The following is a 14531-nucleotide window of genomic DNA, read 5'->3' on the forward strand; positions in this document are numbered from 1 at the left end:
GGTATGAATTTCTACTTCCTGCATCCAATTTAACAAATAGCTTTTAAACCAATTGTAAAAAAAACACCTCTAATTCTTGCGCAAAGCAATTTCTTAAGGATAATTTCATGATTAACTGTATCGAATGCTTTTTTAGGTCTAAGAAGACAGCTAAAGCTTGTTTGTTATCTTTGACAGCTTCATTAATATATTCTATGTAAGTTTTTAAGATAACCATCTCAGAATATTTGTTCTCCAGAAAACCAAATTGTGTGAAAATTTGTAAGCTTTATTTTAAATAAACTTTCAATTACCTGAGAAAAAATGGGAGGAACCAAAATTTGGTGATAATTACTGAATTATTTTATCTGGCCAGATGTGTAGACGGGAATTACTATGCAATATTTTAATTTTTTTCAATGCATTTTCCCCTAAAAACTGAAGTATTTATCAAAGGAACGAAAACATCAACGAAATGAAATGAAGAAATACATTTAATTCATTTTGATCTCTAAAATCATACCTCGTCTTATACGCGAGATCATCCTATGTGTGAGTAAATACGGTATACCGACATAATCTTCAACAATCTATTCGCGATGAAATAATTCTCACATTGTGCCTTTATGATAAACCCAAAACTATAAAATGAATCTTCTACGCAACTGTTCCATCAGTTCTATGGACCGTCAACCTATGTATAGAAGTTTATCGCCTGCATTAGGTAACCTACAGAATTTCCTTTTTGTGCGGGACTTTCATTTCCAAATGTTCGACAAAATGAAAAAATCTAGATAAATAAAAAAAAAGAAAAGAAAATGAGATGGTATGCTTTTTATTTATTCCTAAATTTTTACATGCATTTTTCAAGGAAGACCAAGGAGTAACGTATAAGTGTCTCTAATAATAGGCTACATATTGAGTTTACCTGAGACAGTTAAATAACGAGAACTGGCAGAAATGTAAGTATTATCAGACAAATATTAACCAATAATTTTACAATTAAATGTCACTCCAGTGCCCGTAACGTTCAATGCCATATATAATCAGACTAATTTAAATCAATGTTAGATTGATTGATCAATGTTATTCTTTTTAGTCAGTCAAATAAAATATTGGTGTTACTGCCATACATTCGAAAACTACCAGAAATTTCAAAATAATCAGGAGAGAAAACAAATGGAAAAACAAAACAACGAGAAAAATGTATGAATATTTTTCAATTTTAGGACTACCCCCATGTGTAACCTTTTCTTTAAAATCAATTATTATATAAGATAGCCAACAGTATATACACATTCCTAAAACAAATTTTCAGCTCGATTTTCAATTAAAACCACCGATTTCACCAAAAGCACAACTAAATAAATATTTTATATAGCCTAAAAGATGGGCACAAAAGAAATAGACAATTTCAAAGTATTCCATGTACTGTGCAAATAAATATTTTCCTCGTGGGTATGATACAAAAATTTCACTAAACATACTACTACTTTACCGTACACCAACTCCGCTCATATTGCCATACAACATTTTACTACCGATCGAGTTTGGTCAGAGATTAAGGTGCCATCTATCGTTAGTCACCTCAGGTTCAGTAGAGGAAAAACTTGCTATCTACGTTTTTCCCCGGGAAGCTTTTACACCCATAGAATTCAAAGTCGAAATTTCAGATTTTGATTTTGGAATCAAATCGGATTAGGAAATAAAAATTTCCTGCATGAAACGCAAGAAGAGCTGCCACAGGTTTCGACGCCCTTGCGTTAGATGGCTGCACATAGAACGTTTATTCTAATTTTCCTCTAAAAACTTTGATAAAAACTTACTACAATCTCACTGAAATGGTTATCATCCCTTAAATTTTTAAGCATTTGTACTCATCCTGTAATCACAATAAAAGCGCATCAAGGAGAAACTACCAGAACTACAATCAAAAGTTTAATGCTGATGCCTGTCCCCTAGGGCGGGCCGTAAGTTGGATTCCAGGCAGTCCTTCCCCCCATGGAGACCCATGAAGGAGAAACTGAAAATACATTCAGTCTATGTGATGCTTCCCAGTTTGTATGACTTGCCTCTTGGTAACATGAGATCTGTGAAACTTCCTGCGAACCATGCATTAGAAAAAGAAAAAAAACAATAATTAATTTAATGCAATAATTTTTATATTCCTTGGCGGCCTCCTTCATAAATCGAGCTTAAATTTCATATTTTTTAGAAGCCAACTGAAATGGACCACCTGCTTCTCTTTCTCTTTTTTTCTTCACGAATTCTTCATATATATATATTTTTTTTTTCATTTCTTTTTTTTCCTATTGTAACAAATTCTACACTTACGCTATAGCCATGGTCATGTAATTCAGGCAAGTTCGTTGGGTGGAAGGAGGAGCCTTGCAATAGTTACCCCAAGGGGGCCCTAATCTAGGGATATGCAATAATGAAGATCAGCCACAGGTCATGGGGCTGTAAACCCGCTGATTCTCAACATATCGGGTCCACTTCCTAGAATTATGACGAGTCTCCACCCTCTCAGACCATGGAAATTATATGTCCACACATGCTCATACTCTTATACTCCTCCACCGCAACCCCCTTTCCTAGTGTCGGGGTCATTTGATATGCTCACTTGTCTCCGCCTACATTGGGAGTTGTAGCCAAATAATTTTCCTAGAATTTAATGCAAATCTTCTTGTTAACTGAAAAACCACTGAAAATAAGTTTTTGTGAATTCAAGGGATGGAATATCATTGGAGCTCAACTCAACATGTTGATCATCAATTAATTAATTTTTTTAATGATTGATTTAAATTAATTTTCGCAAACGTTTTAAGTTAGAGATATTTCTAATAATCGGTTCAAGAAAATTCAGTCAGCTATGAACGAAATATTTGATGTGTTACATTATCGAGAGATCTACAATTTTTTAACGCATAATTGCTACAAAATATGATCGTGTGATATTCAGAGATGTGTTGATGTCAAAACTGAAGTTGCAAATAACAATGAATTGCATTTAAATTTTGGAAACATTTACCCTTGATTATCTAATGGCTTCCTTGAAGTTTTCCATGTTAAGATCTGTTTGAACGTATCAAACAGCCATTTTTGGCAAGTGAGAGAACCGACATCTAGGAAATACTTGTCTTTCCAATCAACCGACATCTCTTGAACTTATAAACCGAGAGGAACCATCATCCAAGTTTTTGAGTAGTGAAGACTCCGCTGTGGGATCATCAAGACACGCTCTGTCAATCCATACGATGGCTATGAAAATGACAAAAAAGGTAAGATGTTCATTCTTATGACCGTATGATTTAATTGTATGACTTCTGAAATTCTGTGATATTACCGTGTGCATGCTTTCCTGCTCAATGTAGTGTAACTAGAGCTACAAAAACGTAAACTCTAGGCACTGGATAATTTGTTCCCCTAAATTGAAGACAGCATTTCTTTGAAGAAGAATTAAGAGAATTTCATGCTTGAGTGTGAGTTGGTTTTTAAATTTACGAACTGTAGAAAATGGCTTTGAAATGTCATGAGTGCTTTTATTTCCATATTTATTTCGAATGTGGATGAGATATTTCATTCTAATTAGACAAGTAAGAAAAAATCCATCTGGTTTTCGCATTTTTTCGGATTAGCAAGAGACGAGTAAACTAATTCAACTCAAATTAAGATGCTTACATTTTTATCGGTATACCATAAGTAATACGCTTCTAGCAAACCATACTGGATAACGTTGCTGTTTTTTCAGATGTTTTTATCTTCAGCATATTCACTCTATATTTTATCTGTAAAAAATAAAATAAAAACTTGAAATAATCAAATAAACACTTGATTAAAAATTCCATATAAATAGATTAATTGAATAAAAAAATTGAGAAGAAATTTATCTACTTTGAAATCGCATTTTGATAAAATAAAAATATCGTTCACAGATGACATGTATGAAAGCAATGAAATATTAATATTGACTATTTATTATCGTTATTATGGACTATGAAGAAAAATGCAGAGATTTTTAACAAATTAACGTGGAGGTGAACATGTTATTCAAATGATAAAAACCAATCCCATTACCATGATTAACCAGTGATAATAATGACATAAATATATCCAATTAATTTAACTCGTCTAATAACGAAAGTTTATAAATCAACAATGTCATTTTTGATTATCTTTTTATATATTTTTACCGAGTTTTTCAAATTTTCGATACGTTTGATACTTGTTTATGACTCAGTGGCAATGAAATTGTGATTTTTTTAGTCATTGAATTAACTCAAATAGGATTCCAATTGCACATAGGTATCAAATATTCTTACACTGAAATTTTTTTAATCAAATTCTTGCATTCAAATGTCTTGGCAACGTTAATAACGATCTTTCTCCTCTCGCGTTCACCATCTTCAGACAATTTTGTGTGAATAATCTCTGTATTAAAAAATATGTAACATTTTTAAAATGCAAGGTGAATTCCAGTGATATATATCTATCTCAAATCTAGATGATTTTAGCATTTGTAAATATTTCAATTACTCACAAATGCATTTAAGCGGAGCTTGGTAATTTCAGTTCAAGTGGAAGAAAAAGGAAATAACGTTAAAATACACGTAGAATCTCGTTATAATTAATTTTTACATTTTTTATACTGCCAAATTTTTACCGAAACACCCACAATTTCACCAAGTTATTGAAAATAATTTTTTTCTAAAAAGCTAATTTTTGATGAAATGAATTGACCTCGTCGAACGAACACGTCACAGTAGGCCTACTAACTTCAATTTTTTTTTCATGCTATAACAAAAATTCCTCCATGAATTCGTGTTTTTATGAACATCATTCTTTTTTGCTATATATGTAGCCCTACAGTCTCTCTCTCTCTCGATCCCATTTATAACGATTTTCAAAGTACCGCCATAAAAAATACGTTGTAAGTGGTAAAACGCTTTAAACGGAAAATTTTAATGAGAATTATTAGAGTTCGGACTACGAAAATAAATTATAATAAGCGGGAAAACGTAATAAGCAGGATCGACTGTATATACTATATATTTTTTGTACCTAAAAAGTTTCAAACGCTATTACTTTATGACAAATTTATTAGGTGACAAAGTTTTTTTAATTGATGCTAGAAAATTTATTTTATTTATTTGACTCGCCTACGCAAGATGCAAACAAATATTGGAGTAGATTCAGAAATTCAGTCTGCATGATTGTAATGCTGAACATTGTAGCATCCTGGAAATTCTTAACTAGGATCTTGTTTTTTTTAAAGAAAAACCGTTCATTTTAGGTCAGTCATTAGGCCTGATTTTGTTACCCGAGTGCGGAAACTGCTCTTCACAGTGGAGACAACCAAATGTTTTGGTCTTATCTTCTAAAACTTCCATCGAACACAATTTAAAACTTATCTGAAATTTTATATCGAGGAATGTATTTTAAGACATCTTATATCGGTTTCGTCAAACAAATCAAAATGAATTGTGAACTTTTAATAAAAATTTTAACCGAATTTTAATTGGATTGATAAAGCCGATTAACTCAGCTAAAATTTCCAACTGCGATTAACAACTGATCAATTAACTGGATCAATTAATCGGACTAGCCCTACGTTTTAGTGTTAAAAATATTTGTCAATGTTTGAATTATGTGGCTTAGACCAGTTTCCCAAACTTTTTGTTCGTCTCCTCCTTCTTCAGAAATATTTTCCTCTCATCGCCCCCAACTCAAGCGTACCCATAGGATTCTGTGTTATAAAGGTAGCTTCTATCCCCCCCCCCCCACCCGGAAAATTCCATCGCCAAAATTATAAGTAATTAATTTAGATATTTTTATATATACAATTTAGATATTGTTTATATATATCGCCCCCCGGGGGCGATATTGACTACTTTGGGAAACACTGGCTTAGACCTATACTTTGCCTGATCTGATATCTAATATTCATCGAAAAAAATATACAAAAAAAATCTAAATTGATTACTTATAATTTTTAGTTAAAAAACTAGTTATTATATTTTCGACTTATTTTACTGAATACATAACTGCGCAAATTAACTTTCCATTGTAGTAAATAATGACAACGAATAACTGCAATAAATTGGTGAAACATGGATTATATGCCCGTGGTGCTTCATGTTTTTTACCTTCACCTGAATAGCTCAACCCACGAAGCATTTTCAGATCTATTTTGGTTATGCATTTTGAAAGCTTAGCAGGATTGCGTGTGTAATAGGTAGTGAATTAAAGTTACTTCGGTACCACCCACCCCTTTAACTGAAGCATAGGTTAAAATTGTTGCTAGACTAGAGAGCCTGGGTGGCGAACGTTTAAAACGTAAAAAAGTACAGTAGGCCTAGGCTATTGTCACCTACGTGATTTATATTTTAATTGTTACCAAAAAAACAATACTCATAAATGGCAAATGCAAATACACGTCCTTATGAAAAAAATTATTTGAACTGAAATTCATTTTCAACGAGGAAAATTTTGTGTTGTTACATCTAGGCCTACTGATGAGAAATCTAAGAATTTCAAACCACCCACTATCGTCCGACGCCAAACCTTCGGTATTTTTGTTACGTTCCCTATTGGTATGATCTATTTATTCGTCTTGGAACCGGTCAATTTCTGTCGCTGAGGGGCGTTGACTGACCCGAATGCAAATTCTTCTCTTTACCCCCCTTCTCTCTTCCATCATTCACCCCCCCCCCCCTCGGGCAGGACTGTCCACTTTTATGAATGCTAGGATATCACATGAGCGAGTTTCACCCCGTCATTGGTTGGTCGTTGCTGAATTGATTCGGACCTGCAACATCATTATTTATGTACGAATTGCAAATGAGGTGGCAATGGGAAACGGACGAGACGGGGGTGCGCAGGTTAAAGCCATCGATTTCATCTCAACTGCTTCCTCCTTTTTTACACTTTTTCTTTTTTTTATATAGAATAGGTGTAACAACCTCACAAGCTGTGACACGATTGAGGGAAGGGAAAGCCATTTTATCATAATTTGCTAATCTAAAGTTATCTCGAACGCCGTAGAGTTTATTTGGAATTAATTAATTGGAAGGAATAGCGTTATGTTTAAATTGCATTTCCTTGCTGCTCGTTAATTAAACAAAGGTAAGGGGAAAAAATTATCATTTCCAAAACTCTATTACTCTACATTAAATGGGCGAGAAGTGCCAAAGGATATTTAGAGGTTTCGCGAGTTCGATACCCGATTCGTCCTTGTCAGACATTTTTCTGACCCGGACGTACAACCGAAACGGCTGAAACATGACCACTGAAAAAAATTGCCACCACAGGGAGTCCCACACCGAGAGGGTTAGCGCACTAACCACTCGGTGAGTACAAAAAAGGAAAAATGTCAAAAGCTGCCGTTCGGAATCGGCAATGAATTGTAAGTCCCGGTCTAATTAACCGCCGTGTGCAAAAAAATAACCTTGGTGAGAAAAAATGATCAGTGATCATTCAAATTTAAATTAGATCAGAATTTTTTTTCTTAAAACGAATATCTTTTTCCATTTAAGCCATCGACTTTCCTGTGATTTTTTTACCCATATTTTAAGGAGAAAGGGTGTTTTGATCGAAAAAAAATTATACGTTAAAAAATTGGGTTATTTGAAGTGATAGTTATAGCGAACAGTTTTAAGGGAAGACTGCATCATACCCGTAAATGAAAAGGCGAAGAATTCGTTGCAAGGAATGAAATAAATGTTCAATCGAAAAATTAAGTGTTTAATACAGTTGACGTTCGATATAACGACTCCCTTTGTCCCGTTGAAAACGGATAATATGTTGTGAAGGTCGTAATATCGAAAGTAAGGCACATATGATGGTCGTTCTATGAAAACATTTGGAACTTATCTTAGTCTTCATTGTGATGGAATGGTCGCTATAACGTGGGGTTGTTGTAACGAGCATCGACTTGTAACAGGCTATAAATGTTGCCTCGGAGGGTAGGCCTAATAAACCTAGTTTTTTTTCTTTTTTATAAAAAACAAAAAAGGCCTAGTTTGATTTGTTCTACGAATGAATAAATGACCAGACACATACATTAACTTTGTCTTCTTCAATTCAACGATATATCACTAAAGACTTCGTTTTGTACTGCAATCATCCAGACAGCATTCTTAACAAAAATGGGTCAACTTTAATCCTTTGCATGTTTGGAGCCTTGGATTGGACTCTTCGAATTTTATTTAGTACCGGATCGAAACTTTCGTCCCTCCCTTTCATGTCGAAGCCTTGTTTATTTTGACAGCTTACTAAAGTCAAAATTATAAGCTATTCAATTGGCAATAATTCATTACACCTGACTTAGTGCATGCAGCCTAATTGGTGAAGGATGAATAAATTCTTTATTAAAATATTCTGAAAATCGTCAAAACAAAACTGCTCGAAAGCAATTGCTTCTTGAGTAAAACAATCACTTTATGAAAGTTAATTTTGATTTTGATGATTTCAAAAGAATAGCCTACAGTTCTAAACAATATAGACACTTTTTTGCCAACACAAATAGGTATACCGTAAGCCACACTTTCTTCAGTGAATTGTTTTACAGTGAGAAAGAAGTTTACTGTAGGCTACTTAGAAAATTTGGCAAAGCTGTTTTGTAGGGCAAATTTAATATCGACATATTAAAAAAAAAACATTATAATTTTTCACCATGATTTCAGAGAAATTTGATAATCGATGATTAAAAATCAAACTGATTATATCGAATCGGTCAATAAAATATAAAGAGGCGCTGAATTGTTTAGAAAAGCCATTATTATTCCATAAACTTGATTATTATATACTGAGAATCCTATATGATATCAATATTTTTAACCGCCGTTTCCCTTCCCTTATACTCTCCAACAAGCGACATCAACTTTTTTGAGATTGTTATAGAGGAATATCAGCAAATCTCTATCAACAAATTGTTTGACAAAATTAGTTATTATTGAGATACAGATTTACCTAAAATGCTTTCGATTTTACTAAAATTCGTGCCGCGACTCCCCTAGGAGCGTGACACACACTTTGAGAAACACTTGATTAGACTATTCAAGTAGAAGAAATAAAAAAAACATAGAAATCACACATACCGAATTAAATTTTTCTTATCTGACACTAGAGCAGCGGTTCTCAACCACTGAGAGTCTAGAGTCTGGAGAAAAGTATGGAATCTTTAAATTAGCTGAAAATTCATTTTAATACTTTTTTAATAGATCAAATAAAAGTTTTCAGCTATACAGTTTATACTATTATTAAATACACGCATAGAAAATGGTATTATACAACTGGAAAGTGTGAAATTCGCACCAGATTTACGATGATACAACGATTGGATGGGGGAAAAAAACAGGCCAGAATCTAGTGGTACGATTTACGGAATTGGTTATTCCAAAATGTCCTGTCTATAGGATATGTGTATGTATGAGGCCAGGAAGAACGTCTCTCTCTTTTCTCATGCAATTGCATCACGCTTCTGATGCAGAGGACTGTACGCGCCAGCGATTCACTCACTGGTGAAGTTTTCTGAGCAGAAAGTAAATCACATATATACGGGATTCTTCCTGACACAGAGGAATTACTGGTTCTCGCAAATCTTGGCCGCGGAGACAACGGGAAAAGCTTCGCAGCGAAATGAAAACTGCCCTAACTTATGGGCTGTTCCTTGGAGCGAAAGAGCCTTATCTTGAGATGCCCGGGCCCGCAGTAAATCTTGATCCCTCGCCCGAGTTGGTGACAGGCGTTGCAAAGATACTCCCGGGTACACCCGGGAATCTCTCTGGAGATGTTGGGAACCGCCAACTCATTTGTTATTCCTGTGAAAGGAGCAAAGAAAAATCGGGATATAGGAAGCCAGCCTGGAGTCTGAAAAGACAGCGAGAGAGAGAAAGAGATGGTGGACAGGACTTAAAAGTTGGAGAGAGGGTTTTGGAGGGTTTCCCTCAACGCAAGGAGATTAAAGTGTTTGTGTAGTCAGTGAAGAGGAAAGATTATGTTTTTCTTATTTTTTTTCTCTTCTTATTTTTCTTCTTCTCTTGCTTCATATTTAACGCTCAACTGGAGAAGAAGAAAGATATATGTTAGACAAACTCTCATTCCGGATATTTTTCTTTCTGAATTCGATTTTCTTTCCCAAGTAAAATCGACTTCATATTCCACTCAGTTTCAATGTTGAAAAAAATGAAGTTGTAGAAGTATAAAAAAAAATGCACGTGTACACAATCATATTTTCTCAAGAAAGAGATATTTAAAGAAATGTTCCAACCACATTGAACTCTAGGAGAAAAGTTTTCTAATAATTATTTAGAAATACAGGGTGGCCCAGATGTCCTGACACGATTTAAAAAACCAATCAAGAAAATCATTAACTCCTTGACATTAACGTCCGAGTTCAGTTCGGGCAACAGAAAAATTTTATATTTGTGATTTGATGATTATATTTCAAACACTATTTTACGAAAGAATGTGTTTTTTCTGTTCCACGAAGCCCGAATTAAGTTTATCTTTTTTATTGATATGATGCACAACAACAAATAAAGAAAAATATTTTATTTTTTGGGAGTATTTATTTAAATAAAATTACACTGGTTAAAGGTAGAGACAAACGGTTTAAAGCATTTGAAAAAAAAAAAGATTTCCAAGTTTTTTTAACATTCACAGAGAAATTTCTACATGCGCACTTTTGGTGACGCGGAGGATGTCAAGCAGCATTTCTCGACATGTTATTGCAACACGTTGTTACAAAGAATGGAAGTAAAATGGTTGGGGAAGTAAAAAAAAACCATTTTTTTTTATAATTTATTGATTCTATTTCCGTTGTGTTGTTGTTGCCTCTGAACATTCTAATCTAATATCGCATGCATAAAATTCTAGGTGGTCCAGAAGTCCTGAGCTGTTTTTCTGCACACAAAATTTCGATATCTATGCGGAATGATGAAATAATATGCTACCTTATACTATATGCAGGGCCGTAACTAGGACTTTTGCCGCCCCCGCAACTTTAGAATTCAATAATTTTATGTGTCAAACTGAATAATTAAATTTATTTTACTGCTTTTTTATTCATTTATTTATTTATTCATAAATATCATACTATATTGTTTTTTCATGCGGTGCATTCATCAAAAATCCGAAATCAATTTCAATCGAAGAATTATAACAGTTGTTGTTTTTATTTGATAGGTGACAGTACAAGTTCGAGTTCAGTGATACTTTTTTATATGTAATATAATACAGCGATGTTTAGTTAGTTTCAATATTTTCGAGAAGGCATATTTTTTGCTGATAAAGTTTTACTTTTACCCGTTTATTGGTTATGGACAAAAGTAACTGAGAAAGGCAACATTTTTTCATGGTAAATAAATTTACAAACTATGGATGTTTAGAGTCTGAGGATGCTTCTTTGTGTGCATAAAATTTTTGGCTGCACAAAAAATGTTATTTTTGTCATAGTTCCCACACATCGAAATTCTGTGCGCAGAGAAACAAAAGGTCTGTGCACAGGTGATATAAAATAGAATGTGCCTATCTAGAAAAAAAAAGGATTCTTGGTACCACAGTGAAAGAAAAGTTTTTATTCAGCTCAACGGGTTTTTTTAAGCCGGCTGATGTTTAACATTTTTTTATATTTCATAGATGACATTATTTATTATGATATTATTTATTATTTACGTACTCAATATGAGACAGAAAGCATTGAAGTAGGGTTACCAAAAATTCCTAAACTTGGACATGAAGACGGGCATGCACAGTCATAATTGTCTATACTTGCATATGTTTACAATAATGACGCTACTACACCAACAATGAATAATTGTTTTCCCAACTAAAACGGAACCGCTTTTAATATGTAATGTTGTTATAATGGTGGCTTTTTTTGAACGGAGGGTATTAATTTATTATCAGGCATTGAGTATTGTTTCACCCATTGTGTTTGTTTCCAAATTAGAAGGAAGATATTGCCTGGTTCCTTAATTAACCACCCCAAGGGCTATCTTAACACATGGGGCCCCATCAAGTACGGACCCGAATGCCTTTTCGGGTGCATGCGGAGCACTTCACGATAACGGGATCAGGTGCTATGATAGATAGCCGCTTTGGCAAATGCCTCATTTTTCCACGCAGAAATTTGAGCAATTCACAAGGGTCACATAATTTTAGGATCTACTGATGAGGACTTTGCCCCCCCCCCCGGAGGCGCATTTATCGTATTGTGGCCTGTGGGATATACAAATTTTGCCTCCCTTCACACATGCTAGTCTAGTTTTCTTAACCACCTCTTCTTCCTAATTACCCGCAATGTACTATAGCCTGCTTAGACCCCCCCCCTCACACCGTAAATATGTGCCTGTGTCTAAGTCACCCTTTCTGTCGTTCACATGCTTTCACACCTCCAAGTTGCTGTTTTCGTCAATCGCTCACCAGGTCATGTTTTTGGTGACTCACATGCTTGCACATTCTCTCTAGATTTGTCATCCAAATGGGTCTGGATTTTCCTTTTTATATATATATATAAACGACACTATCTCATTAAAATTCGAAAGAAGGAACAGCTTTGAGAATATCAGTAACATGATAGTTTTCTACATTGCAAGCTCTCCGGGTTCCATGGCATTTGTTCACGCGAAACCCTAAAAAAGCTGCCGTGGAACGCCAGGGTTCCGCAGAAGACCAGTTAAATACCCATGGCCTAGGCCAGTGGTACTCAACCTTTGAAAGCTCGCGGATCGGTAAATTTCTTTTTTGTGAGTGGAAGGCCCGGCCATACGAAAGACCGCTGAGAAATAAATGGGTAAAAATGAAACGGTGAACCACTCACGGAAGGTATGACTGATGCCAGGGTCCGGTATCGGGCCGCGACGGCCGGTTGAGAAACACTGGCCTACGCTATGCTGTGGAATTTTGCTTGTTGTGCTTCTTTACTGGTTTATTCAGCTTTTAGGCCTATTCAATTTAACGGACAAAATTCAACAAGATGAGAAAGTAAATATGCACAACAAACGCTTCAATTTTGGAATTTTGGGGCTCTTAAAATTTGTTGGCCCTGTGCACATGCCCCATTCGCCCATGTAAGGAACAGGCCCTGTATATAGCACATTGCTTCACACATAAAAACAAATAGAAAAAATGAGAAAGAAATGTTTTTCGTAACCAGAAAATTTTTAATACAGGCTTTTAAGATCACCCTCAATTTACAGGAATTTAAAATAATGCGACCTAAAAAAAGAAATCTTAAAAGAATGTTGTGGCTAAAATTTTATAAGTCGAACGCAGGGAAAAAGTCAGGAAAATTATTTTTTTTCTGAAGCACAAAAATAAATGTGTAGCTGAGAAAAATATATGATTTATGAAGGGGAAAAGATGCCCATGGGTTTTATCATTTGAAAATTTTTACCCGAATACAAAGAGCAGTTTCTTGTTCATACTTTAGTTATTCATAGCTACCACAGATATTGCATTCAATTTAAATACATATTCGCCTTCTTGAAAATTATCTTCAATTTATTGCTATTTCTCAGTTGTACAACATTACTACATTGTGCATTCGAGGAAAGTAAACAAAGAGAAGCGATTTGTGATTTTATCTGAATCTCGCAAAAGTTGCCAGTAACTTACTAAAATAAGTTCTTATATTTCCTTTCAATCTATACAATTTCTTATGTGAACATCCTGATTTCAAAGCTTCAAAAACCACCTAAAAAAAAATAAAAATAAAATTATGAATCTTATATAATTCATGTGAATACGCTTAAAATAATTCAATGCCTATAACAGACGTAAAAAATTCTTGTATATTTTTATTATTGGATTCTTTATTACCTATATACGCGGACAACAATCAACAACATGCACAAATGAGCAGAGATAGAGATATAAATTAAAAGAAAATTGTGTACCTGTTCAAGTCTGAACTAAAATTCAGCTCATTTTGTCACGTAATAGTAATTTTATGGGCTGAGATTGACTCGATTAGACCGAAACATGCAGATGGTAACAAATCCCAAATAGCTGAACCAAGAAGAGGTGCTCAACCTTTTCGAGAGAGCGAGCCACTTAGATGATTTGGAAGCCTGTCGCTGGCCACACTCATATGATTTAGTAACCTATCATGGGTCACCTGAACAATCTGGTGAAATTTCGTGGTCCACTTGCTTGGTTTCATAAACCGTCGCAGGCAGCAATCAAATAAAATGTTTCATGACTGAATATTTTTCCGATTTTATATTGCATGATGAAAACTAAACCAACATAATTGTTTTACATATCGCCTATAATGAAACCTCGCTACAACGAAACTCAATATAACGATAAATCCCTATGCAACGATATTTTTTCAACTCTTGTTTGGAATTGCCTATAGTGTAATGTGAAACTCCTCTCGATACAACGATATTCTCTACTACGATAAATCCCTCTGTAAAGATATTTTTAAAGTGATTTTTTGCAACCGCTACAATGATATTGTTTTATATTTCACTCAAAATCGTCTTAAATTTAATTTTTACTTCATCACTCGTTTTCATTCTTTCAAGAGCGTCTAATAGCAT

At 34.4% G+C, this 14531-nt stretch overlaps 1 long non-coding RNA gene across 1 annotated transcript; it reads right to left on the minus strand.

Annotated features, from left to right (window-relative positions):
- Nucleotides 1-358: 358 nt before the first annotated feature.
- Nucleotides 359-13675, minus strand: LOC149086719 (uncharacterized). Its single transcript, XR_016192499.1, has 4 exons — nucleotides 13600-13675; nucleotides 3661-3767; nucleotides 3011-3240; nucleotides 359-769 (listed from the first exon to the last, which is right to left on the minus strand). It is a non-coding gene; the product is annotated as an uncharacterized LOC149086719 (long non-coding RNA).
- Between the last annotated feature and the right edge of the window lie 856 nt (nucleotides 13676-14531).

This window comes from Pholcus phalangioides, unplaced genomic scaffold (genome assembly GCF_987345545.1).
Source record: "Pholcus phalangioides strain wild (caught in Gottingen) unplaced genomic scaffold, Ppha-v1.0 ptg000004l_1, whole genome shotgun sequence".
In the NCBI taxonomy this organism is placed as follows: Eukaryota; Metazoa; Arthropoda; class Arachnida; order Araneae; family Pholcidae; genus Pholcus; species Pholcus phalangioides.